Below are 27,306 nucleotides of genomic sequence, written 5' to 3'. Positions count from 1 at the left end.
GTGTTAAAAGTGTGATGGGACAACCATTAAGCCTAACTGTGCGTTGCGCTTGACCTTTCGCTAGCGGGTCCCACCTGGGCGTCACGTATCCTGCGGCGCGAGGTCCACAGCCCGTGTCGGCATCCTGTCGCTGCATGTGCACCAAGGCACAGCAGCACCCGTGTTACCACGTGATGTCGTACGTCGCGTACGTGCCAGCCAACTCGCGCTCGTTACGAATCGACCGTGTGCATAAACAGGAAGCCTGCCGCACCTAACTGTTCTTTCTAATTAACTCATCCAACGATCCAGAAGGACGTGAGCACTGTATAGTGGGCAGTAAGCTGTAGCAATGGCTCGGTATTTAAAATATCTTCAATACTCTTGGATACCTTAGTTTCCTCGGTCAAGAGGTAGTCGTACAGAGATGGCATGTTTTTTGGAATCGCCGAGCCGAAGCAAATGGCTGTGTTTAGAAAAGTTCAGGCTTGCCGCTGATTTATTTTAAGTTAAAAATAAGTGCTAGGATTTTAACGTAGTTAAACCCAGTAGACGTGCGAAAGCATGTGTTTAGCCTGGTTGACTCCTGCTTTTGCTTTGCTGGGTCGTCGGAACGCCTGGCGACAATATCACACTCAGGTTAAGCTCTGATCGAGGTTAAGCTGATATGATCTACTCGCGTCGCAGATAGAAGTTGATGAAGGCGATGATGTGCAATGCAAAGCGCGATAGCGTATAGTAGTTTAACACGAGGCGCGATCGGCTGCGGCAAAATCTTTGTTCCGTGAGCGATGCGCTTTTGCGCGGGGAGTATATGCTACCATGGAAGAGCCGCCTAGCTGCTGGCTCCCCTATCTGGATGCATGTGTGCGCCTCCCAGACTTTTGATGTTTTGAAAGGTGGGGTCGTGAAGGGGTATGGTGGCCAGGTGTTTTGTGGTGTAAGCATGCTTAGATTTTTCTTTTTGGCACAATTTCCACGCAATAAAGAAAAAAATCTGCGGCGATAGCACACTGCTCTACAACAGTGGCCGGCGAAGCTGATCTGTTCGCGCCGCCGCGGGTTCGAAACCCGAGTCGGGGCAATATTTATTTATTTCTGCACCCTCAAGGTCAGGGACACCACGAGAAGCTTGGTTGGGCTTGAGCTCGTGAAGTGGTTCTTTCGCACCAAAAAGTTATGATTTTATGTGTTGAAAAAAAAAATCACTGCGGAGAACACGACAATCTGGTGACGTGCGCAGAAGCACATGAAACACGGGTCATTTATTTCAAGAATACACCAGCGTTACTCGAGAGTTTCCGCGTGCTCATACGCGACCATATCAGCTGCGCTAATGCGCACGAGTATCGACTCAAATGTCTTGCACAGAAAGAAGGAAGCGCATTTCAACAGACTTTTTAGCGCTTTTTCCGTGCGTGTGTTCGAACTAAATAAATAATTAAGGTGTACGAATGCACGTTTCTTAGAATGCAACTTAGAACTCATGCTTTATATATCCTCGATAAACTGATTGAAAAAAAAAGCTCACTCATGTGTATTGGCCTCGCAGAACTAGTCCTGTCTCAAATCCTAAAACAAACATGTCGTCAGCAAGCAGTGTAGCCAGAATGACTGCAAACTAAGGCAGTTTCAGTCTCCTCAAGCAATCTAAAACTCGACCTTAGCGTGGCTCTTGCTTCGAAAAAACTATTCGCTCTGAAACAATGCTAAATATGTGGAAATGCCTACACACCCTCATCTATAAGGCTCTGGCACGTCCGCCAGCCGCTTAAAGGAAAGGCGTTTTCTAAAACACCGTCTCCGCGCAGTGAGGGTTGCGTTACACTTCAAGGTGGCAATACGCGCTGAGAAACACTTTGTCGCACGTGTTTTTGTCGGGACCTTGAGGGGCGCTTTAAGGGGACCTTGAGGGTACCTTGAGGAGACCTTGAGGGGACCTTGAGGGGCATTCTCGAGAAAGCCCACTGCCTTGAGCTCTCGACAATTAAACGTTTGCTGAAAGCGAACGAATACGTCTGCCGCAGTGCCCGTCAGCCAGTTCTGACAGCTTCCCGCGGCCACCTCCGAAGGGTCAGTTCTTCCATAGCGTCGATGAGGAGCCGAAAAAGGCAACTTAAAGGCACTAAACCACCAGTAAATAATGCTCGTCACCCGACCCAGCTACCAAACAGAACATTTGAGTGGGAACGGGTTTTGTTGGGTCACTGAGCCATCCCAGAAGAACGACGGCTCAAAGTGTTGTAAAATGAGACCGGAGAGTCAGAGGGATATTGAAGGGAACAGGCTAGAAAGAACGGGAAAAGTTTACCTTGGCGCCGACTCTGTTCTGATGAAGGAGGTAGCAGCTGAGCTTAGCGCTACCTCACATTCACTGGGCTGATAGGTATTCGTTAAGTGTATGTTCTGGTCTGATGCTTGATTTCCTGCTCATTTTGAACAGTCGCCCTCCCCGACTTGCTAGTTGCGTAGACAGAGAGATAAAAATGAAGAATGAAGGCAGGTTTGTTGACAAGATGGGTGTTCCGGTTGGCTACCCTGCACTGGATAGCAGGGATGAGGGGACTGAAAAGGGAATAGGAGAACGGGCGAGGAGCACAGTAACAGTTCGTTACTCAAGCCAGTAGCTCTCAGGAATGGCCTTGTAGGCCTTGAGGGCAGTCGACTGCTGTGTCCACGGTCCGAGGATATCCTCTTAGCTTTGTACAATGTCGCAAGAAGGGCGCATCATTCCTTTCTCCAACGAGTCGCCGCCGAACATCGAACAATCAACGACCATGGCACCAGCGTGTCACTAACAAGGACTGACCGGGCAAAACAATATACACAAATTAGCTTGGTTCGTTTTATTACAACAGCAAATCTTTTTCCACGAACAGATTTCCCACCTTCTGCTCACTGCTTTCTCGCTCCAAGCCGTTCAGACCAATTTTGGCTCCAACAGCATAAACCCTCGCATGCATATAAATATAACCTTTTCTAGGTGCAACGCGAATGCTGCAGATGATCTGCTTTTAATTCTCAGGAACGAAGCATTTACAAGCCGCCTTTTTTGGCGGCGAGTTATTTACTTTTATTTTCTACCAGAAAAGATACGCGCGAACACGCAATCGATATATTCCGTGCAAACATACATTATCATGCAGCAACCATCCAGGCAAAACCTAAAAACACAAAAAAATACCGAATCATGGAGCCCTTACCGCTATCGCGTAATGCTTATGACAGGCATTAGTTCAGTGCAGCCAAAAGAGAACTAAAAATATTATTGCCCGCCTCTCACCGCCATAGACACAAAATGCTAACACTCATGTAAGCCTTAAGTGCCAGGCAGCCCAAAAAAGAAATAACAATAACATAACAGCGAGAGCTACACCTACATAGTGCAAGAACTACACCTTTCAATGCAGAACGCGCAACTCGACGGCCGGGACAACGCTCCATCGACATAACACGATATTTTAAGGACTCGGCCAGTATGAAAGAAAATAAAAGTGCGTTAGTGTGCATGCGTGTGTGTGTGTACGTGAAACATCACACCTGACACCAGCAGTGAACTTAGGCCTGGTATGTCTGCAATAAAGCCCGGTGGCTTCGTAGAGGAGTGAAAGTAGGACTCTGATGCTTATTTGCCATTTGCTGTACAGACTTCTTTGTACGTCGTCGCTACCATCGCATACACTCAACGGCATCTTCGCGCTTCTGCTCGGCCACCTCAGGGGGACTGCGCGTTCTTTGTGGCCAGCCTAAGGCATACCAAAATGACAATCTAGAGGCATTTAAAATACAGAGCGCGCTGAGGATGGTGAGGAGACGGGCGAAGTCTGCCAGGCAGAACAGAATGACCGAATATTCTGTGCAATCCAGTGGCAGGATCCTTGGTGACAATTATTTTGAAACTAACCTACGAAGGCTAAATTGAAGGCAGTAGATTCCGGCCATATCGCAGGTGTGGTCGCTGAGATCTTAATCATTCTGCGTTTGTGAAAATGTACCGGGACCCAGGGGTCGAAACGCCGACTACTTTACTAATAAATATCACTCTAAATGATTTCCCTAACGAAGTCCTCTCCAGGTTCTGTGGATCTTCTAACGAACTTATATACAGGGCGGTGCAACTTGTCGAGGGTGTATTGATAGGAGCGAACACCGCGACAGGAACGAGCCTTCCTTTAATTACATTAAGACCCCACTTACTATTCATCAGTAACCCTCAGTGGACGTGATGAAAGGGTAGATCAGTTGAGGGATATCTAAACAGCCTTTGTAAGTTCTCGTCCTGCTTCCGTTATGCAGGCTGGTTATGTCGATCGCTTTGGTTTAGTTCTATGTTATTGGAAGACGCGGCGTTTCTTGTTTTATAATCTCGTTTGCGTGGTCCCGTCTTTTCTCAGACCTCTCCCTCTTGCGTCTTCATGCTGCCCATTGAATACGTACCAGGTTTGTTTGTTTTTTTTTTCATTCACTCAGTCTCATTCCAATTTATTGACCGCGGTTCCGACTAAGGTGAACTGAATAAAGAGTTACTCCTCTTTCTCGATGCACTCCGCTAACTGACTCGCCGAACGCCATTGAGGCATACTAATATCGACTATGAAGCGCATCGGTTTTCTTTATTGCATTCTTTAGTTCTTAATTTCGCCACATTAAATTTTCCGTCCTTGGTAACCGATCGATTGAGGTGGGCTAACCTTCCCGACGGTCCTCCTTGTCGAGGTAAACATTAACTGTAAAGCGTGCCGTGCGCATAGCTTAATCGTTCTGAGGCGAAGAGAACAACCTGTGCAGCAGTAAAAAATTTTTTTCGCCGCGACTACTAACATAGTCCCGAATAGATGGCAGAAACTCTGATTTTTTTCTCCACAACTTACTTTGCTAAATATTACCTGATGAACACAGTCGTAAATATGAGATGAAGAGGGTAACCGGGAGAAGGGAACGGCGGCAGCTAGAAATGGCGATTGTAAGCGGCTTGTCTCGTAGGGGCTCGAAGGCTACTTGAAGCGTTTAAAGATCGCATTTACCGTGAGTGGAGGAACACGAATATCGCGACTGATAATGCCCAGAAGTTTAAACAGTCAACCATTGAAAATACTTCGCGTCTTTTCAAATTAATTTTGCATTAGTAAAAAAATGCCCTGCAACTCATCGTTGTCAAGGTAGGTCCATGGAGGCCCTGTTACTATCAAAGCAAAACCTTCCCCATGTCACGTTCACCTCTTTAAAACAGATGCGCTGTCAGTTTCTGCCAGTATTTTATTGTAATTGCACATGGCGTTAAGCGGGGCCACGTTGCTCAGATTTTTCAAAGCCCGAAGGCCAATCTTTAAAGCATTTTTCCTGTTTTCGGGACACATTGGGCCAACTATACAAGCACCGGCTTCACCCACAAAGGCGGTATCTCGTGACCAAAGTGCGCTGTCTAGTGAAGTTGGAGCGCAGTACAATTTTTTTTTGCTTTTGTTTAACCTTTGGTTTTAGCTTACTTTCGTTTAGTTTTCTTGTTGCGATGGCGCTGAAAACTGAACCCCACGTTTAAAAAAAAAAGGCAGCAAGAGAAAAAGCATACCTGCTGCTTTTTGGCCGAGGTAGCAGAAAACCCAGAGTCACGGCGCGGATTCTCTTTCCCTAGATTCTTTACCTTCGTAGCGCCCAGGGTCCGGAACGAAACCAAACCAGGGGGGCGTAAAAAAATCACTCCCGCGATTTTATTTTGAGCGCCGAGAAGCCAGTGAAAGACTAGTAGACCTTACCATTGCCGCAGACAAACGCACGCACGAGGGTCTCCCCCTGCCCACCGGTTTTCGAGGGGCAAAAATAATAACGAAGAAAGCCGATAAATCTCAAACTCACCCCTCCCCTCCTTGCCCCATTCCCGCTCCTCTTCGCTTATCGCCCCGCAAGCGTGGCTGGGACGAATCCCCGAGAAACGCTCGCGCGCGGCGAACCCGACTTCCGTCTGTCCCTTGGCTTTCCTGCCAGAGCCCCACCGCTTCCCTGCCCGGCAACCTGGGCTCCATCGCACCTTTCTCTCTTATTCCTTGCCGAGCGAAGTAAACAAGTGGACCGAACAGGCAGAAACTTAAAAATTGAATCGCTTAACCGACGACGGTGGAGGGAGCAGAGCAAAGCCGGAAAAAATAAGGAAGCGGAACGGTGAGAAAAAAAGAGAAGAAAAAAAAAAGAGCGAGCAAGCATCCGGGTAGGTAGGCTTTCTCCACACGCACATTTGTGCGCGAAGTCGCCGCTTCGTGAGGCGTTAAAAAAATGAGACGAAAGTGAGAGGAGAAAAATACGCGGAGAAAAATAAGAAAAGGGGAGGACAGAGAGTCGGTGGAGAGTTCTCAGCTCAAAGCAGGGGGGCGACGCTTGGTTTCGGCCTATAAACCGTTTATCACGGCCTCCGCGTATAGTGCCGCAGATAAGCGACGAACGCACGCGGGCACAACTGAAGGAGGGAAACCCCTTCTCCTTTCAAGTCTCTCCTTTGCTTTCCAGGCCTTTTTTTCTTCTTTCTATCGCTCACCCGACGAGGAAAATAATGCGCAAGAAAAAGTTGAAAGGTAGTGCAAAAAGAAAAAAATGAAAAGAATCAACTAGTAAAGTAAAGAGCAGAGGTGCTCGCGGAGCCGATACAGGTACGGGCCGATCCTGACGCGCCGCGGTACGATGCTGCCGTCTTGTGTTCCGCGGCGTCCGGTGCGCGAGCGAGCGCGGACGGCCACAAGAAGAGGACGAGAGGTAGGGTGAAAGAGAAATAAGAGGCAGAGAGAGGTGAGAGAGGCTAGCTGTAGTAGCTCGCTCAGGACCAGCGATCACGGACCGCTGCGATTCGCGGGCTTGACACCAGGGCGGCGGTGCGCGCACCGTTTCTGGCGCTGGCCCGACAGGAGAACAGAAGGAAAGAGGGCGCTTTGTGGTGAGGGTAGGGGAAAGAGTACGCACCACACCGGAGTCCGCGGCCGCGATCGGCGCAGCGCCGACGCTGAGTCGGGCTCGCGCGTGACGAGGAGGAAAATGAGAGAGGGTCGAAACTGTGGAGGAGGAAGCGGAGGAGAGAAGAGCGCGTGGTGGTAGTAGTCGGGGCGCTACTCGTGTACCAGCGAGTGGAAGGCTACACTGTCGCCGGCGCTCCTAGAGAGAGGAGACCTCGGACGCCCTCGTCGACGGCGCGCTTGTTTGGAAGAGCGCGCGGCGCGCGTCGGTCGCTCGCTCTGATCGCTCTTCTCTCGGGCTGCGAAGGCCGAAACGACCGGCACCGGTGGCCTCCCGCCATGTGCTGAGCGAGACGCGGGCTTTTGAAACAGACATAGAGCTGCCTTCACGTAGTCTCCTCGTCGCCGAAACGCAAGACAGCACGTCTCTGCGGAAACTTCTGTCCTTCTAATCGGGCCGGCTGGGTGCCCGTCGTGAACGCGGAAAGGAACGCCGCCAGAAAACTTGAATTGTGTGTGTGCTCTCCTGATTTTTGTGGCGGAGAAACTGCCCTTGGCACAGTGTCTCGGTGTGAAGGTGCGCGAAACAGATTGACATCTCTGGCACCGGCGAACTTTTTTCATCCTGTACTGTTGCAGACCGCTTTGCCGCGCGGCCCGGTGACCGGCTGATCGCCTGGGGACTCACCTGCCCGCGAAGAGGTTGGTCTCGCATGCTTTGTCTTTGTACAAACATTGGGACGATAGACGAGACATTCCTCTGAGCAGAGGACATATCATCTCAACGTTCACACAGGGCACCTTTAAGCGATAAACGTGCACTTGGAAGCTTTTTTCCGGTCCTTGGAGAAACGCTGAGTAGTAATGAGAGAAATCCTGAGTTATAACCTTAAGACTGCAGCCAGACATCGGCCAGACGGGGCCAGACCCACAAAAGAGCTTTCATTTTTATGCTTCCAGTGTTTAGGGTTTTAGCTGGTAGTTGTTAGAGAGCGTGAGTTTGTTCGCAGCAAGTAATTTACTGCAGCCAGTACGTTTGCGTTCGTTTGTATTGCTTGAAATATAGTTCATATCGCTTGCTACAAAAACTCATATAAAGTGCATATCGCCCTACAAGTCACAACGAAGAATGTTTAGCAACTCTGGGGAAATTGTAGAAACAGCAGAAGAAATCACATTAATGAAAAGAAAAGAAAACGGAAGAGGAATGAACAAACAATAATTTGTATGTCGTCTAAATCTTAACTGCCATCATGCGGTTGGAACAAACTAGCGCCCCGTTTCGTTCGTAAGTAGAGGTGACATTATTTTGGCAGCATTACTAGCATACGAGGAAAGCAGAAAACTGGAAGACTGATCGTTGCAATAGCAAGCAATATTTCTCTTACTTCATGCTTTGGATAATAAAATTTTCCTGACAAAAACAAATAAAAAACATTATGCATACCTTGAGTACTACCTTTAACTTGGACGTTAGAGATGTTAGGAATGCCAACAACGCTCGTTACGCATTCGGCGCACGTACATACGTTACTAATAGCATTTTGCTTAGCTTAGTTTGCATGAACAGCTAACGAAAGTTTGCCGTTCATGCGAACTGCGTTCCCCAAATTTTTACAGTCGTGTCTCTTCTATTTCACGTTAGATCCAGGTGCGGCGTCATTAAGTAGGCACGGTGAATATCGAACAGCATAACTGGCATCAGAGGGACGTCACAATATCCGTTTAAAATACAGGTCAAGAGCTAGTATGGGTTATTATATCGTTGCAGCAACTTTATCGCGTCACTACAAGAACCAGTTGTGACAACTGAATTACAGCGATGAAAAGTCACAAGAGAAATTGGTGCAGCTCTTCGCCGGGTTACAGTGAAAGATTTCTCCGGCTATGAGCAAATGAGACCATCCTCTACGACTTTGTGGTCAAAGGGCAGGACATATCTTAAGAAAAAAAAACTGCGGTTATGGTTTGCAAAGAAAACTCAGAAGTGATTGAAACAGACAACTCCAGGCAAAATGCAAGTGCCCCAATTTGTGAAAATAAACAAGAAGCGGGGATGTTATTTGAGCGAAATCTGTTTTTAAACCGCAACCGCTCAAGAATGGTTCTAATAATAATAATAATTGGTTTTGGGGGAAAGGAAATGGCGCAGTATCTGTCTCATATATCGTTGGACACCTGAACCGCGCCGTAAGGGAAGGGATAAGGAAGGAGTGAAAGAAGAAAGGAAGAAAGATGTGCTGTAGTGGAGGGCTCCGGAATCCAGAATGGTTCCCTCAGAAATATTTCCGTAATAGGTCCAGGGCGTATTTAAAGAGCCTTACGTGCCACTGTGTACGTTCTAAGTCACTTTAAGATACCAGTGCAGTTACGAGACCAACACCCAACTCGCGTCAGGTAGTGGGCGAGGTGGTGCTTCGTGGTGCCGGGGATATAATCATATGTCAAGGCGTCACCCACAATTGGGCTTCTCAGTACTTCATGCGGTCAAAATAATGAGTTCCGATCAACCAATGGTAAGCCCAGAGTGTGCTAAAATCGGACGACATGCGCAGCTTCTTTTAACATTGCCTTCACGTCACGTGACACTTATATGATTGTACACAAATATGTGACACTCTCAGAAAGCTTGACGACCTTTTGAAACTCCAAAACGCACATACGCACAGAACGTGTGCACAGGCAATCGACCTGAGACAAACATATGAGCACACAAGAAACTATAATTTCCTAACGGTGGAGGCTTAAAACCTATGTACAGGTGTGATTTGTTTGCCCTCCTGTCTGAAATGTACCGCCACCTGTACTGCATTCAACCGTTATTACCCTAAGAAGTAAGCCAACTGGTGCCGTAAGGCTTCAACAAAAACTGTAGAAGACACTTAAACACCGCCCTTCAGGTTACGACGCGATAGCGTTAATGGGTTAATGCCCATATATACGGAATGGGTAATTCTCTACATTACATTCACACATTGATGGGACTTCTCATACCATTCTTAGTACCGTGGTGCAGGCGTTAAGCGATGCGCCACTGCTTTGCAATGACCTGCAGATGCTGCCTTAGGCGGGGCTTGTGCCACCCAGGTTGATCTTCCCGAGCAACCTCTCGCGACCAATCATTAGCTTAAATGCCACGATGGTCAGTCTGCTCATAATCCGGCGGGAAAGTTCCGATGATGCCACAAGGTCACGTGATCTAGGTGGACCACCAAGCTTATTCCGGCTGCGAGGTTTGAAACGCCAGAGATTTTTTTTTTTTTTTTCCGACACGGTCGTACTAAAGCTCTCGCGTTAGAAGAACATTACTCGGACAAAAAGTTGCACTCGACAAGAAAAAGAAACGGAAGAAAACAATGAAGCCAGAAAGGCATATACGCGTAGAAAACCGAAAGCGCACGAAACACCACAAGGCGACTTCCCCCTTTCACTCCTGTCTTATCGACACCTTCGCTTTTAAACGTCCCGGCAGAACAGAGCCCGCCCTCTCCTTAGCGAAACTCATCCACGCGCGCGAAGCTCGTGACGGCAAGGTGACGCCGTTGTAGCTGAAGCGCGAAGTATATTCGCACGACGTCCTGGTGACGCGAACGCTTCTCCTCCGGGCCATAACGCCTTCGTCATCGCCGCCGGCGCCGCTCGCTCGCCCGGAATGTGTCAAATCAGCGTCGCGCGAGTTTGACACAATGTTCTCCTCGCTGTAAAAGCTTCTGCTTTTCTTGTTTCATTTCCTACACCTAAGCTCGATGCTGCGCCGGCGTTGTTACCGTAATTTCTCGCCGCGCCGCTCAAAGCTCCAGCCACACCACCTGCGCAGTAATGGACGCGGAGCAAAAGCCGCACCCCCCCAGCGATGGCCATCTTTATTGGCTGCCTGACAGGTCGGGGGCACGCGCCAACCTTGTTTTTTTTTTAACTTTTACGCTTTTTATCCCCCTGTGCCCCCTTCCGACAACCCTGGTTGATATTCACGCCCGGTTACTCGTCATTGCCTATCTCGTATTTATTTTCGTGTCACTCTTCACAAAAAGCAGGAAGCGAGCGGCGATAACGACGGAAAAAAAAACAGCACCGCAGGTCATACCCGGCGGGAATTCGTGCCCTGCTTGTGCAGCCTACGTGCGTGCTTTTTTTTTCCTATTCGAGCGCTTCTCGCATTGAATTACGACGTGACGGCCCGCGTTTTTTTGGAAGGGGTCCCCATTAGGGTTCCCGTCATCTACTCAACGAATGTAAACGCTGCGGAGTAATTTTAGTGAAATTTCGTGATTACCTCTCATGTTGTCGGGGTGTATGCGCCCTCGCGAGCACGCGTCAAGCAGCACTTATCGCTCCCGAACCTGTTACCGAACGTTCTTTTCCCGTTCTCGGTACAAGGAATGACCGGTTATATCACGTCTTGATCAGTTTCGCACGATTTATGAAAAAGAGAAAACAGAAAAGTTCGAGGCGTCAGATGCAAGACGGCAGTGATTGCAAAGATGCATGGGGTGTTATTGTTAGCGAATACGAAACTACTTGGCAGCTTCTAAAAAAATATTTCGCCAGAAGTATCAGCCACCTCTCGGGTATTGCGTTCAGGTTTAATACAGGCATGCAAAATAGGTGGAAATAAAATATTGAAAACTAAACATTTTGACAGATTTGCCTGTCTGGTTGGGTTTGACTACTTATAATGAACTGCACATCTCCAACCAAAAATTTTAACTTAACCAAACGTTTTCAAGCCGACTCGGCTCTTTCATCAGGGGTGACTGAGGGCAGTAGCTAGCGTCTGCCAGCTACTACTAAGATGCTAGCTACTGCAATCAGTCACCCCTGATGAAGGAGCCGAGTCGGCTTCGAAACGTTGGGCTAAGTTAAAATTTTTGGTTGGAGGAGTGCAGTTAATTATAAATAAAATATTGGAATATAGCTTTTCTTCGGCCACGTCCTATTAGCCTTGCGTACGTAATATGGTAAGTAAAATCCGCGTTTCGCTGTGTGCAACTCGAAGAGAAGAAAGACGAGGGACAGTTGAACTGAGAACGCATTAAGTAATACGATTTCCAGAGACGAAACGCGGGTGTTTGAAAAGTTGGTCCCCACTTGCAACATGTAACAACTGCAGATACTGCATCCAGAAACAAAGAACTCTGTAGTTTTGCGCTATCATTACTGGTTACAACTTTGTAACCTGTTAACGTTTCCACGTTGACTACGCTTCTTGTCCCGACTTTCGCGACACGCCGGTTTCTAAATACACATGCTCTGCGAGCACAAGAGAGTGGAATAGTTTCTAAATGCGGAAAAGAAGCAAAATTTTAGCGTCATTTCAAGGCTACGCCGACGACTTGCGTGTCGCATCAGAAACGGATGAAAAAGCGAACAAGGCAACTGAAGCGCCAACACAAAAGCACCAACCCATTAGCTCCTGGAGAGGAAATACAAGCAAGGTCGATCAACATTTCAAAAGGACAGTCTTCTCGCCTTTGAAGTGAAATTACCGTCCACTAATATTGCGCTCCCCCGAATAACAGCTTGTAATCTTCCTGTACGTGATTCAATCCTCTTCTTCGCGTTTCATTTTTCACTGATAGTACGGAGTTCATCATATCCCGTTGTTTACTTTAATGAAAAACTGCGTACGCTTCAAATGAACTTGCCGACGTCAACGCTTTCGGTGAGAACCTCTGGACATTTACCGCCGCCTGTGTTTTTGTACGTAACCAACGAGCACAAGTCCTTACCGGCAACTTGAATATCAAGCTAACCACATACGCTATCTCTTCGTGCATGTTTTTTTTTATTTGTGTGGGCGTCCAGTTCATTAGTACAGTAAGGCAATCTAACTACTCAACGCTGTAAGCTGACCTAATTTTTTCAGTCTAACGAATTACCCACTTGAATCGCAGAGCGCTCTCATGAACGCTGAAGATCAAAAGGGCTGTTCTGAAGCGCTCTCTCATCAGCAACTTAACAGAAACACGGGCATCAAGAGGAGATACTTTTCGAAACCACCACAACACACCTCCTTCCTTTTCTGGCCCAGTGCGTTTTAGATCGCTAGCTGCAAATATACTCCACACCCACTGCCAAAGCCTGTCACCGCCGAGTTAGACGACGTTTTGGGACGCCGAAAGCGAACCTGTGGCACCGGGTTGCTTCGGCGCGCATTGAGGGTATACAAGCTCGAGCTATATAGATCCGCAGTGGTGGAATGGGATGCGAGGGAGCGTGTGCGCCTGTGTATCATTCTCGAATTTAAATTAGTGGCTTAGAAACGGAGCTCCGAGCAGAGGTCAGCGAACGGGAACGGCTCGGGCTCGCTAGAGCATCGCCGCTGTGCGAGAGCGGCCGGCCTATTCTTTACAGGGCATTGCTAGCCGATAATCCTCGACCGCCGACCCGCGAGTCGCAACCCAAGTTTTCCAGGGAAACTTTTCCGCGCACTCGGAGAGTCGTCGCTCCCGTCTCATTAGGGGATCCGCGAACGTCCAACTGAATTCCAAATCAAGCGATCCGAGGAGAAAGTCGGCGAATTTTGGGGGATTATCGGATCAAAACGCAAGCGCGTTGAGCCGACGGCTAAAATAGGGACGCTCATTATTAATAACGCCGCGGCATTGGATTAGACGGACCACTGTTTAATCGTGCCGAGATTGCGTGTGGGCGAGTTCACGAGGAAAAAAGGGGTTTCTGGCTGTCGTCATGAGGGCAGTGAGGGTTAAAGGCAAGAAAACGCGGCACGCAGCATATGCGTGAGCAGCGCTGGGAACTCGAACTCTGGTTGAGTACTTGTGATTCATTTGTATATTTTTGCAATAGTTGAAGCCCAAATTCGAGTAGCGCCCGCCAAGGCGTTATTTATTGCTTGCAGCGGTATAGTACTGCAAAATAAAACGGGAAATTGAACCTCACGCACAAAGCAAATGCAGGAAAACCATTAGAAGGATTAAACCTGGGCGATCACCATTTACTTACTGGACACCGTAATTTCTCCCACCACCCCACTCTCTGCGCATCGACTGCCTACGCGCTCATTAGTTATAACGGTAATGATTGAAACTGGCAGTGCAGCCATCGAACAACTCAAGTTTTTGCTTTGGTTTGCGCGCATGGCTCCATTCACTAGCTCGCGCTTCGTGCCTTTGTCATCGCTAATAAAAACTTGCCGAAAGAGATAACGCTATTCGTGAAGTAATGCAATTCGCGCACAAGCGGCACATCTTTGTCCTCATTCAATAAAGGGGACATTGCTATTTTCGGTACGCTTTCAAAGGCAGGGAAAAAAAAACCATGCTACAGCATATGGACGGCATTGTTAGTTTTTATAGAGTTCCGTTCTGCACAGAAAGAGTGGCCTTCAGCTGCACTCCACGTAAGACAACGCTTAAAGTAACAATTCGGTGCCGACGTACTCTGTGTTTTCATCTTTAACTGTGTAAACTCTCTTCATGAAAGTCTTACAAACTTGAATAGTTCTGGCGCTGTTCCGTTCGAGGTTGCGGATCGCAAGGGCTTTACACGATTTAGCGCAGTTGCTTGATAACACAAAACTGAACCCGTCTATGAACTATGCCGAGAGGGTGTGTCTCTCATGCTAGGATGGCTCCGGAAACAATGTGCGCCACTAAAAAGTCGTTTTACGCGACTTCCACAGTAGTGAAATTCCCTCACCATGGCACTACTCGAAATTCAACCCTTGATACGTTTATGAATTTACCAGGTTTTCGACCGGTTTGGTGATACCTTGAATACAGCGGTTAGTTCCTGTTCTGTATCAGTCCATACTTTGCAAAACTGTTGTCAAATTGATGCACCTCCACAGGAGGTGAAGGAGAGCACGAGTTCGGTCAATATGTAGCGGTAAGTACAGATCGCCAACCTTCGGACTCCATACAAATGCCTATACACGTTCAATGGATGATTTTTGCTTACTGGAACAATTCCTGCCCCTGTGGTGACCAGTATTCCCTAGTGCTGGGAAAAGCTTATGCTTAGCTTCGGCAGTAAAGTGACTGGCTTCTCCACTATCTCAAACCCCCGCGTGAGTCAGCGCGTCCGAACAGCTTCACACCTGCTCCGCAGATTCAACCCTTGGCCCTTAGAGCTTTTCACTTGTCTATAGGTATGATGACGATGTGGTAGAAAGTAGTTTCCAATCTCCTCCTAGGAAGATTCCTACTACCACAGCCGTCAGTCATGAGTGGCCCCCACAGTTTCTGATTGCGCTTACGTGCACGAACTGTCATCACCGCCGTCGTCGGCCATGTTGCCACCTTTCCCGGGCAAAGGCCTCTCTCATTCCTTAACACTAGGCTCCGTACTGCGGCAGCCACGACTACAGTAAGCCAGAAAATCACCTTATTTCACCTCCCTTCCTGGCCCATCACCGTCCCATGCCTACTTTCCCGCCCCCAGCATCGCTTTCAATTCACAGTTACGCCAGCAGACCACTACATATTCCGCCAAGGGTATTCCGACTTCTTGATTGCTGCAAGGCTGTTACTAACCCGCACTCGTCCTCTAATCCACGCAACTCCCCCTTGTTTAAGGTTAGTTACTGGTGTCATTTCTCCTTCCATAGCGGCGTATCTTAAAGGAGTACTGACACCTAATTTTGGTTGCAAGTTTTCTTCTCTTGAAAGATGCGGAAGACATCACTACGCATAAATCACCATGTGATATTCACCTACGACCGCTAAATAATTTGTAATCGTACTTCTGTCATCCTGCCTCAGTTTTGGTTTTAACAGATGAACGATGGCTCTGACGTCAAAGAGTGGTTTTATGTCATGCGAGACATGGAAAAATGTTCATTTAATCACTGCTTCATCGATTTAATTCAGTACAGTGCTGAAGGTAGTTTTCTTTAAGAACTGAAATGACAACGAATGTGGAATAGCGAATATATTGCAGTTTTTTAATGTCTCAGGTGACCTGTAAGCACGCGTTGACGTCACAGTCCTCATTCGACTGTTGAAACCGAAGCTTCACAAGAAAGAAATTCTTTTATAAACTATTTACCAGTCGTATGAGTATATTAGGTTCTAATTCATGTATAATAATGCCTTACGCATCATTACAAACAAGAAAACGCGTACCCAGAAGTTAGGTGTCTATACTCCTTTAAGGTACGCAAAAATAATTAGCTGAGGCGCCGGACGAAGGCAGACGCAGATCTTCCTTGGTTTCCATTGCACCGCGAACACATGCGCGACTGCCAAAGACGTCAGGATCTAACCACAATGGCAAAAAGCAAAACACGAAGCTCCACCATGGCATAGAGAGAGAGCAAATGACAGGGCGTGACCGCCGATACAGACTGCATCATTGTATACGTGCGTAATTTGCGGGCAGACGTCTGCAAATGAAGGGGTGTTTCATTGCCGCTGTGCAGTTACGCAGACTGCAGCGCCGTGCTTAACAATAACCCACACCAACCCAGCACTTTTCCCAGCTCGCTTAACCAACGCGGTTCTGGCACGCCGGAGGCTTCTTCTGCGGGTCAGTATGTTCGGAATGAATCCTGTCCCACAGGAGTTTCGCAAGCGAACACCGAAAGTTCCCTTTGATACCTTTCGATACGAGTTTGCCAGCGCCATTTGGGACACGCGCATACGATTCCGCGCAAACCGAAGAAAGAAAAATGAGCGCCCTGGCAGCGAGCCTCACTGTCGCAATAAGCTCGATCCAAGCGGCCGAGTACCTGGAAAGTGTAGCGCAGGGTATGGTGCAACCGCCTTGTTCCTGAAGTAAATGCCTTTCACCCGTGTAGCGCACCAGTAGGTCTCTGGGGGAAATAAAGAAAAAAAGAGGCCGTGGGTAGCTAAGTTCTGCAAAAACGAGCCGGTGACTCGGTGAGTGGCGGGCTGTAATGCAGGCGGGTATTTACGCGACGGGTACTTACGGGACGGGTACTTACGGGTAAATGTAAAGGGTAAGGGTATCGTGCGACGATACCTTTAGTCCGTACTTTCCATCTGTATGCACACAGAAATTTTTTATTCGTTTTTGGTGCTTGAATTCACTTTACATCGAAGGAATGAAGATTACGGCTGACCTCTAGAAACAGTCGTGGGTACTTAACCATCTTTTAATATTACTTCACTAACGTCTTCAGCCAGCTTTCAGCATTTTCCTCTAGTGCGGTTTCGGAGAAACCAGTTTAGGAAATAAACGATGAAGAGTATCATGAGTTATAGGTGTTGTCTAGCCAACTTTTCCGGGCATTTCAAAACCTTTCTTTCTACCTGAAACCTTTAGCGCGACAAAGACGAGACACAGAGAAGAAAGGCGACACGAACGCCCCGCGTTTTATTTCTTTACTGTTCCTCGCCTTTGTCGCGCTAGAACTTTTAAGTGGATGTAGACCAACTAGCCTCATAGGGTCATGCTATTAAATTACTCTCTCTCTTCAAAGTGGCCTACTTTAAGAAGATTAAGTAATCATGCGCTGGGAAACACATACTCGACTGCCAAAGACGTCAGGATAAATCCACCTCTAATTTTTATGTCTGTGTACGTAAGCGCTTTACACAGACAGGGAAGAACAGTTGTATTGGCGTAACTTGTATTTAAAGTTCTATAACCTTGCTGTATGCCAGGTTATTCTCTGTACCGGTAAGAGCTGGGGGGGGGGGGGGGTAGAGAAGTTCCAGAAGGCATCTAGACGTCTGCTTCAGAATTACGGTAGAATGTATTCTTGACCTGTACAGCAGATCTGAAAAGTGTACGGCCCCCAAGTTTTCTTGCCAGCCATTCAGGCAGTATGGCTCGTTTTGCAATGCCAGGGCTCCAAATCTCTCGGCGTTGACGCGAACTACCTTTCTCATTTCACAGAGGTTAGGAATTTCCGGATCGCTACAGGAACTACACAGCGTTGCCTTGTAGTAAACCCACTCGCCTGCACTCTTTCGACACAGGCTGTATGTGATGTGAGCCAGGAAAATCTTCTTTATCGCCCCACTATGCGCCTCTCCTGAACGCCTTGTTGCGAGCTATGACGCAAAATCAGAAAACTTTATTTGATGCGAAATCGTAAACCGGTCTCCAGCTTTTCACATCTAGCCCGGAGCAATTGGCGGATCTGTTTTCCTACGGAGCATATGTATTTAATGTTTTATAAAAAATGTTCCCTGTGCAGAGCAGAATTCTCAAACTCGCTTTTGAGCCAACATGAATTACTGATAAGAAACCGATTACATGATGAACTTCATATACCTACCCGTTAGCTCTTGTAGTCGGAATATTGGCTCGCTGGACAAGAGAGGAATCTGGAAAGAGTAACAAAGACCTCGATAGGCTTCGCATCAGGAAATGGCTGTAGCCATTTTTTTTACTTCACAGCTGCGACTGCTGACTATTTGGAGCCAGGTATCGGGTTTTGGCCTATTAAGACGCTCACCAAAGGTATCATCAGAGCCAAATGTATCACCTTACCTCTGCATAGCGGAAGCAAGAGCTTCATCGATGTTTTGTGTACCACCTCTACCTGCGCTGGTCCTGAGTCACGAAATGTCAGGCCATCGATTACGGCACGACGCGCCAGCAAACGTCAAGAAATGTGCGATCTATTTCTGACGCTGGCCGCGGCTGGGCCTTTCACGGAGACGAGTTTCTCAGCACATGACCGAAGCGGTGCAAGAAAAAAAAGCAAAAGTGTGACATTAAAACGATTTTCAGGTTAAAGTAAGCCGTTGGTCGCAGCTTGGAACGATGAGAATGGCAATTGGTTCTTGCAACTCGAAGGGGAGGCAGAAATTTTGCTCAAACTGAAATTTTTCGGGTCACTAAAAACAGCGCGTGGTCGCCATGTTCAATCGTGTGCGTGCTGAAAACATTATACTTGACACTTCAGCGTTGAGTTGTGCGTAACGCCGTGCCGGTATCTTTCATAACCATCGCAAGAAAAACCGAGACATCTAGGTCGCTCACAAAACAATCGGCACAAACTCGCGGCATCTCAGTCACAAAAGCTGCCGCCCTTTGATGTTAGTAGTTACATTGCCCGACGTTGAAGCTGCAAGTAGAACATGTAGAGTTCAGAAATACGGGCTGCTCAAACAGGCGACCTGACAACAAAATTTCTTCTTTAGGTTTCGTAATCGGAGCGTAAATTTTTCATGATAAACATACTGCACAGAATCCACCAAGAAATCGCGAGAAGTACAGTCTTGCGAATTTATCGCTTGTCAGCCTCTGCACTGTGAAGCAAGTTCAACGGGCCTTATCATATATTCGAAGCTCACATTAACGACGCCATTTCCACTTTATCGCGCTTTCATATTTCTCGGAGTTTTCAGAGCCTTCCATTGCATGGGTTTCAATTTGTTTAAATATCGAAGACTTCCACCCCACGGTGTGACAGAAGCTTGGTAGCGCCTGTGTCAACGACCATCTCTCTAGTCCGAGCTAAACCTTCGTGACATTATTCTGCACATTACATCACGCAGAGCTTAAAGAAAGTTTCGCTAGTGAGAAACAATAAAAGTTCGTGACACTTAAGTGACAAGAAGGCATTTTATAGAGAGTGTAAGCCACGTTCGGAGCTATACTATTGACCAAGTTAAGTGGGATCCTTGTGCTTTCTACCATCATCTTGCGGTATGAGCAGCCGCCCATGACTGAGATCCTACAGGTGCTTACGCCACGCAACCCTTCAAGAAATGTTTTTTGAAATACCGGACTCACATGTTCCCTGTGGTATAGATCTTCTATGGCCCGACACAATTCTTTCGTAACATTGGCTCAGTGCAGCTTTGCAGAGAAAAACCTTAAGGCATATATTTCAGTGTACAATTGAGGCTTGTTTTCGACAGAGATGTGATCTCTCAAAATGCCTGGATGTCTGGGTACCCATTAATAAATTCAGGCGCTGCCACTCAAGCCTTCTAAGGCTTTGGCAGGCCCGCATTTGTATTGGAATAAGAAAATAAAAAATGTATTATTATTATTATTAAATAAACAGAGGGTGCCACTTTAAGAAGAGGCTCATTAGCCTCAGAAGCTTTATGTCTCTGTCTGACTTGGCATCAATCGGCACTGAAGTAAATTCCAATGTTCAAGGTAAATAATGAAAGAAAAAACATTAGCTCTTTCAGGTGACGCCGAGATTCCACTCCCGAGTACGAAATCGTTTTACCTCCTATTCTTGGCTGACTCAGCGAAAGGACATCCCCAAATTGCAGCGAAGCCAACGCTGAAACTAAATGCCTGCGAAGAGAAATTTTTCGTCTAAATAACACCTTGCAGAAGAAACGTTTTCTGGCGCTCCGAGCGGGATTGATTTGATTTCATTTGATTTATAGGGGCTTAACATCCCATAATAACTCAGGCTATGAGAGACGCCGTAGTGAAGGGCTCCGGAAATTTCGACCACCTGGGGTTCCTTAGCGTACACTGAAATCGCACAGTATACGGGCCTCTTCAATTTCGCCTTCATCAAAATTCGACCGCCCCGGCAGGGATCGAACCTGTGTCTTTCCGGCCAACATGCGAGCGCCATAGCCACTCAAACACCATGACGGCGCCCGAGCGGGATTGGAACCAACGCTAGCGCGAATGAAGCAAGTTCGTTTACGACGCCCCCAAGCTCCCTTGAAAGAAATAAGAGCTCAACCTCACCAAAGCACAGCCATCAAGAGATCGTGGGGTTTGCACTTAGTCTACGTATGTACTGGAGTACTTACTCATCATTTACTCAAGCACAGACATACGCTACAAAGGAAAGCTATACAACTTTCACAGATACTTCGTCATTGAAAAAAATTCATAGTGGCCCGAGGGTAGAACTCCGGACCAACGTCTGTCCGAAGCAGTCGTTGTGCTCATGAAGCTTACCAAAACTTTATTGTTTGTCATGCTTTGACTTGGCATGAATACACAACAACACACAAGTAAAAGATCATGATTTTCATGCCTTGTGGCACAAGCAGAGCAAGCCGGCCCATTAAACTCAAACCAAAGCGCCACAGTTCTGCTGGAAACCTTCCCTCAGTTAATACGATATACTATATTTTCTACAAACTAACTGCTCACCGATCATGCATACCGATCCCAATGTCTGACAGTCATCCTGCTTCTCCATACTGTGAAAGCGCAACAACATGACCCGGCCATATTGGATAACATCATTCTCGGTTGAAAATTAGCAAACCTAGCGTGGTGTAAAAGCAACAAAGATAACCAGGACGGTAAGAAGATGGCAGGAGAAGACAGAATTGATCAATAACTCGAAGTAAGAACGGCGTTCTTTCGAAGTGTTTAATGGGAATATTGGAAGGCGGTGAGCAAGATTTGGAATAAGGAACTAGCTATTTATTTATGTGTTCGCCCCTAAGCTCCGTCAAACGGCTATAATGAAAAGGTGTTCAGCAACCACAGAAACATCGTAGTTGAGAAAAAATTTAGACCACGTAACGACAGGAGAGAACAAAATGAAAGAAGAAAAACATGGAGGGTAAATAAAAGAAAAAAAGTTGTTCAGCTTGCTCTATTCAAAAGTAAGAAAGAAGGAATGAAACCATGATAAGCATCAGGCTTCAGTTCCGTCTATTAAATTATTCGAAGATCAAGTTCCACTTCCCGATTTCTGCCCCGCACTGTAGAGGAACAGTTGAAATCTAATTCCTGATCTTCTTTTTCTCCTCCCCCTCTTTGTCGGTCGCTCGGACTTATGGGCCGCAGTTTCTCCTAAAATAACTTCGCTAACGAATATTTATGAGTACAAATGGGCGAGCGGAACACTTGATTCCGTATCGACCTGGCCAGCACGTGTCCGAGTGGGAACTGAAGGCTAAGTCGGCCAATGTTGCTCTCTACCGACACGCCAGAATCAGATCCATCAAGCCGGCTCTGCCGAGAGTCCGTTACTCACAGCCCCCAAGATTTCTCACAGCACCGTTTCCTTCATTTCTCTCTCCGCCCTCCGCATGGAGGTGGAAAACGGTAGATTTCCGGTGCCGCTTCTCGCGAGAGAGGGTTGCTTTTCTCGCAGGAAAAACAAGTGCGCGGGAACTTTACCGCTGAAGGCACGGCATCGGAAACACGCGTGCACCGATTCCCTGCTATAAAAACACACAATAAAAAGAAAAATGGTGTTGGTTAGGCTGGCGAGCAGTCACGCTAGTCTTTTTACTCGAGTCTTATGAATATGTAGAACAGAAAACTGAACAATTCAAAGTGCGGCGTTTCTGGGTAGCGTGAGTAGTGCGAAGTGAGAAAAATATAAATTGTAAACGTGTTTTCAAAATGTTTCAGATCACTTCATACGCCTTCTCGGTGGCGATTAGCTGCTAGATGGTAGACCTTCCGGTCAACAGCTTTCTGTTTTCTTTTTTTAATCTTTATTATTACACCTCCGGATATTCTATTTTATGATTACTATTACTGCTCTTTACTACTGTAGTTACAAAGTTTTAAGTTAGAAATAGTGTTGATGCTACAAATATTCATACTTACGCTCATAACATTATTTGTATAATTTCAATATATTGTGCGTCGGGCCTCACCGTTCTATTTTAGTGTCACAAATGCCGTCACAGGAGCGACAGGATTGGCGTTGAGTGGTTTGGGAATATCTGCACGGGCATGTTTTTGACACCAGATGACTCACTGAATTCTCGAGAGAATTGACACCTATCGACACTCAAGTAACATGTTAACTATTGGTCAGCGCACTTCGATAAAAGCGGCCCACTGAATTGTATGATGACGCTCTGTGTACTTGTTTACTTTTTGTATTTGAGGAGAATTTGTCCAGAATTACTGCGTTGTCACGCTAGACAATTTCATAGAATCTTTCATCAGCTATCTTAAACGTTCGCTGCTTTGCTGAGCATATACTAAAAATTATGCTGACCTGAGAACAGAATTTATGCATAATAAGACTTAAATTGAGAACATATGGCCCATGAATTAACATATCGCTTAATACAGCGCCTGATCTACATTCTCTTCCGCTCGCTCGCATGTTCGTCTAATCACTTACATGCCTGGTTAATGTCCACGGGTCTCCGATTCCACAGGCCACGCTCTGTTTTCAGGATCCTAACTTGGAACTTAAGAACACGCTTATTAGCATCAATTGCAGTTAGTGCATTAGGAGTGCCCTCTATGCAGCGAAGCCGCAATACAGAAGAAAGGAAAAATCTTAAGCATGTGTCGTCCTTTTACTGTAGTTAGACATGCTAGTAAAAAGAGCTACTTAACGCTGAGAACGTAAGGATAATCGCCGGTCAGCAAATGTTAGGCAAGTGCGCTTCACCTCTTAAACGCTCTTATTGAGGCAAAGCACCCTTTGTGTGGACCACTAAGCGAGAAGTTGTTCGTCTAAATATCTTGGTACAGTGGGTTATTAGCTGCGGAGGTTTTCACAAAAGTGAACAATATGTGCTTCTCTCACTCTAAATGTTCTTCAGGCCAAGTGGAGATTGTAAATACAAAAAAAGAAACCTGCAAGCTCTGTGCACGGTCCGTATATGTAGAAGAGTTGTTTTCTTTTTTATTTTTGCTTGTTTTTATTCACTCATGCACTTATTTGAATTATCGCTTGCTGAAAAAAATGCGATTCTCAATTAATTGGTTGCTTGGACTGACGTACCTTAGAGCAACGGAGGCCACTCACTACATGCGATTGACTTCTGCGGAGGGAAAAAAAGAACAGCTTTACCGGTTTCTTTTGACAATGCACTGCTTTACCCGTTTGACGGCCACCAGAACAACAACTGGTAATAAAAAAGAAAAGCAGGAAATGTTATTTCATGAGCAAGTATTCATTTCAGTTCAATTTACCTGAATACAAACCGAAAGACTCATTGTAAATTTTCTCGTTTAAGTTTTTAGTAAGTTCTTGAGATTTTACTTGGGTTATAAATCGTTTGAATGTCTTTTACCGCTACGTGGGCTACCTAATATGTCACTTCGTGTTTTCACAGTAAAAGTCGACGAGTTCTCATTTTTTTAAGTTTCGTCTTATCTCACATTGCCGACTGCTGCGAGAAGCAGGCACTTCTGCGTGATGATTAATTCAGTTCTTAACTCGCTTTCATTGTCATTTTGTCACAAGAAAATTTCATGTCGAAATACTTTCTACCTTGCCTTTCCACCTTGCCTTACCACCCTTAACCACTGACACTGCCTATGTTATGCTCAGAAAGTGGTACGCGTGCACGAGTGTTGTACTTCAGCATTCAGCTTGACCAGCCAGCACCGCGTTGTGAGGACAATGTGCTAGAATCTTACACTAACATTTTTTTACGCATGTAGTAAAGAACAATCGCGAAAGCTTTCTTGTAAAATAAACGCACACAAAAAATCCCGACCACAGGGTTGCTTCATAGCGCACTGTCTCTCATCAGACCTCAAGCTAATTTTTCAGTCAGCTTTCGGTATAACTAACCGCGATCACTGGAGTAGCTTCTCCTACTGTCGGAGCTCACTGAACAGTGCTGAAGAACTACATACTGAAAAAGTGAAGTATTTTAACTAGAAAACGCATCCCAAAAGGGTGAAGATAAAAATAAAATACTTATCGAGAGTGAAAGAAAAAAAACAAAGTCAAAAATTAGGTCATTCAGTTATTCAGGGAATGCTTTTTTTATTTCGCTCGCGGTGCACAGTGCAGTTCATGCAAGAGAAAAGGAAACCAGATTCCGCTTCGAAGTCCCAAAGCAACATACGGCGCGAAGTTGCCGTGACTCATTAAATAGAATAAAATTCGGCGCTAATGGAAGTTCTGCATGACATGGATTAAGCTTTCAAAGTAAATCAACGCACGGGCGCTGGATGAGGTATAATGCTGTGTTGTGAGGTTTTGTGCCACAGCTGAGAAGATTCTTTTTGCGTGCTTAGCTGAGATTAATAATGATCGCTTTAGTCAGAAAGTGTGGCTTAAAACTTTTTAATCAGAAAGTTGTAGAGTGACAAAAGAAGCACACCAAGCCGCAGCCCTCTGAAAAAAAAAGCAGATGTTGTTTACCTGAACAGGTTTTACTTTTTTTTCGTTTTCTTTTCCTGGAACGAAAAGGAAGCGCGCGGCATTTAAACAAGCCGGCGCGGCTACGCTTAACTTCAACATTGCGCACTTGCAAGTCGTCGACCGTTGCCATGGCAACGCTTAGTGCGGGTCCGAGGCCACAAGACTCGGTACATTTTACGTTACGTACACTTTCATCACAGCATGGACGCATTCAGTATCTACAGTGAGACACGTGTTAGGAAAACTCAGTTTTAGACGCGCCACGCAGAGTCCAGCAGTTTTTGGCCGAAAGGAAAACGCTCTTAAGCGATCAATAATCTTTTGGTGAATCTGAACTGCTATTTAAATACGCGTAATGCGTACTGGTAGATTAAGTCGTCTGGGGCTAGTAGTTTTGTTTTTCGTGCGTCACACACACACACTAAGTTGAACTCGCTGTCTCCCGTCATTTCTGCATTCATACTTAATTGTGTAGAAGTGCTGAGACAAGGAAGTACAAAAACAAAAGTACAATAAAGAACGGTTATTACGAAGCATTAGCCGATCTTACACAGTGAAGTGAGCAGAAATGCTTTAGTGCCTAAAAGAACGAGCCAGCCGAAAGTACTGCAGCACGTAAGACTGGTTTTCGTTTGGTCCCCGCCTCTGTATTTAGTACTCGAGACCAGTTCAAGAATGGCTAGAACTTTTCTTATTGTCAAGATGGCTCTTGTGCTTAGCCAGTGTACAAATTTGCGATAAAATAGCGCAAAATGACGGGACACGACAGGACAGGACAGTGTACAAATGCCAGCCTCTCATGAATGAACTTGGCGCACGTGAACGTAGCGCGCATGACAATGACTACTGCTTTTAAGTTATACTCTTTTCGGGTTAAACGAACAGTTTTGTGCTTGACTTATAACCACAGGTTAGGGTTGGGGGTGAGTTGAAGCATCAGAAAAATTGTGAACAAGGTCGCTTACGAACATGAAACAAAACGCATTGTTTAATACGCTAGAGGCATCATAATTTTAACGAGGGGACCTGCGTGTTACCAAAACAAGAAAATGTCTAATAAGTGCTGGTAGACACGCGTAATTCAGGGACATTTGGCGCCGCAGCGGCTATGGTATTTTGTTCAAGTAAAGCTTTCTTTTTTGCCGAAATATGATGTATCGTAGCTGTTAGTTTTTTTAGTTTTAGCGTCACATTTGTCATGTGACCTTGCAGCAAGATTATTTTTTCTCCGCAAAGCAGCAGGAACATTTTTCTTTACCGCTGCTTAGTCGCTTCAAAGTTGTGGAATTGCCTTCGTTAACCGGCTAATATAGCTAGAAGACAAACTAGCTTGAACCGTTGCTTCAATGCGTTGTAAAGAAAAGGCCAAATTAGTTCGTTTGCATGAAGCTCAAAGCGCGAAGCTAAAGCGTCATAACATGTTATTAAGTCATCATTCATGCCGGCCCAGTTACCCGTGTATAAAATGCAAGTCTTCGCATCATACAGTCGTTTTCGGTAATTCTAGCAATTTACAAGATTTAATATCAAGAACGCAAGTGTGCAATAAAGCCTTGTGAGAAGATTTTTTTTTTCATTTTTCCTTATTTACTCCTTTTGTTCCTTTCCTCTCTTCCTTTCTCTCATTTCTCGCATCCTCCTCTCTTTCTGTAGCTCACCATTGCTCCCTTTCTTTTTCTTCCCTGTAAAGTGGTTGGTGAAGTCGCTGCTATGCACGAATGACACGTTCCCTCTTTTTATGTTGCACCTCAAGTAATAGTTTCACTTCTTGACTGGCCACACCGTAGATCCCACCTTCTATATTACGTACAGCTCTAAAAATAGCCTTGAGTCTATGTATTCTCTGTATAGCAATTCGAACAGAGGGTAAATCGCTTGTCTAGAACACGTTCTGGGCGTGTTTCTGGTAGAACATGCGTTATGTAGCGATAACATTTGATTAAAAATGGTCTTGCTGTACGCATGTGCAGTTGAGCTCATATGACTTCAACGTCATTTGTTGCCTTCCTGGTCGCAGTGGCTTTGGGAGCTGCGGAACACATGCCAAGCATGTCTTTCGTCCTCTGTACAAGCTTTTTAAGTCCTTCGCCCATCAACCATTTTCAAGCATCCATTCAATCCGCAGCTATGCGGCTACAAAAAAAAGCGATTTGTTCAACAAATATAAATAGGAACGGTGTTGGTAGAATGTTTAGGGGAATGCTCCAAGGAATCCCACAAGCCTTGGGGAAACCTCTAGACATAAATAAAACATTTTTTTGTTGCACGTGATTTTGTTCTTTATTCGTGTTTTGCAGCCATTCTACTAGCAGAAGATGCAGTTCTTGTTTTGTACAGACACGTAACGTCAATTGAGGGCAGCTTGCAGACCTGGCATGGTAATAAATCTTTACTGAGTAGAACCTGCGGTTATTTCGTAGCTACTTGTTA

The 27,306-nt window shown here is 46.1% G+C and overlaps 1 protein-coding gene across 1 annotated transcript in view; it reads left to right on the top strand.

Moving 5' to 3' along the window:
- Positions 1-7,091: 7,091 nt before the first annotated feature.
- Positions 7,092-27,306, top strand: part of LOC144093772 (cell adhesion molecule DSCAML1-like) — a 238,465-nt gene continuing 218,250 nt past the window's right edge. Inside the window, exon 1 of the mRNA XM_077627473.1 lies at positions 7,092-7,616. The gene's annotated coding sequence lies outside the window, so the exon portion shown is untranslated. The remainder of the gene's footprint in view (positions 7,617-27,306) is intronic.

This window comes from Amblyomma americanum, chromosome 6, assembly GCF_052857255.1.
Source record: "Amblyomma americanum isolate KBUSLIRL-KWMA chromosome 6, ASM5285725v1, whole genome shotgun sequence".
NCBI classification, from domain to species: domain Eukaryota; kingdom Metazoa; phylum Arthropoda; class Arachnida; order Ixodida; family Ixodidae; genus Amblyomma; species Amblyomma americanum.
The sequence above is the reverse complement of the archived record's forward strand: the minus strand, read 5'-3'. Positions and strand labels throughout refer to the sequence as shown.